Source organism: Zalophus californianus, chromosome 8 (genome assembly GCF_009762305.2).
Source record: "Zalophus californianus isolate mZalCal1 chromosome 8, mZalCal1.pri.v2, whole genome shotgun sequence".
NCBI classification, from domain to species: domain Eukaryota; kingdom Metazoa; phylum Chordata; class Mammalia; order Carnivora; family Otariidae; genus Zalophus; species Zalophus californianus.
The window spans coordinates 140,044,507-140,045,809 of record NC_045602.1 but is presented as its reverse complement, the minus strand read 5'-3'; positions in this window follow the sequence as shown (position 1 = coordinate 140,045,809).

Below are 1,303 nucleotides of genomic sequence, written 5' to 3'. Positions count from 1 at the left end.
TGTGTGTCTGAGTCTTGTGATGAAAGCTTGTGGGGGAGGTCAAGTTCGTGTGGGCCTGTGCCCGCTGCCAATGGCGCTCTGAGTGAGTGCTCGGGGGCCCCAAGGCCCTTCCTCTGTCCTGAGGTCAAAACTGTTTTCATGTCAGCACCAGGTGCCGGGCCTTCCTCCCCCACACCCCCTGTGCAGTGTTGACGCCACGACTGGTGGGCCTCGGCCAGCAGAGTGTGTGCAAGTCCTCACCTACAAAGGTGGTCAGGTTTACCTCGTCACATGGCAGCCCTGCAACAGCCCACGTGCAGGAGCCTCGGGGCCCCGTGTGTGAGGGGTTCCCCGGGTGGGAATGCAGGGCCACCATGCGGAAGTGGAACGGCCCCCCTGCCCTTTCCCATGGGGGAGGTTGAACCACTGGCCAAGAGAGGGTGGCAGAGCCAGGCTGTGATCTGGGCTCCCTGCCCCTGGTTGGAGAAGGAGAGATGCCCCCCGCCCCGGGCAGCTGGGGAGGCCTGCGGGGGGAGGGAGGCCTGTGTGGGCGCCCTGGAAGTGGGGCATCCTCTGCAATGGGTCTGAGGGGCTTGTTTGTGTCCTTGATCTCTTGCCCGCCACAGCCCTTTCTAGGAGTCGCTGGACCACCATGCCCCCTGCTCAAGATGCTTTGAAGGCTCCCCACTCCTCTCAGGAGGAAACCAGCCCCCTGTATCAGGGGCCCCTCCTCGCCCTTGTTCCTGGTGACAGGTGTGGGGAGGGTCTGCAGCCACCCCCCCCCCTTTGTACATATCCCCCAGAGCACTGCAAGCCCAGTGGGCAGCGGCTCCCCACTCCTGCGCGCTCTGCTGTGGAGCAGCGGGGGCAGGAGTCTGCCCCAGGGACATCTGCTAATTGAGCACTGCTGAGCTTGGACGCTCCTGCTTGCGGCTCTCTGTTCTGTGGCTTGGGCACCACCCAACTAGAAGTGTCACGGGGATATTAATGAGGGGCACAGCCCTCCCCAGGGGCAGAGAGGACAAGGGGGGGTCCAGGCAGCGTCAGTGCTCGGGTGGGCGACCTGGAGAGACCATTGCCGGAAACTGGGCAGGAGGTTTGCTCGGTGTCGTAGCTCCTGTGAATCTGGACAAACGTATAAAGACGCGTTTTACACAATCACTGCAGTGTCTCACTGTTTCCACTGCCCCGAGGCCGTCGGACCTGCACCTGCTGTTTAACCCCGGCCCCACCCCAAGGACCACACAAAACAAAACTGTTTGCGAATCCCAGTCAAAAAAGCTTGAAAAACACCCTTTGTGCTGGATTCCCTCTTTTGTTAAGT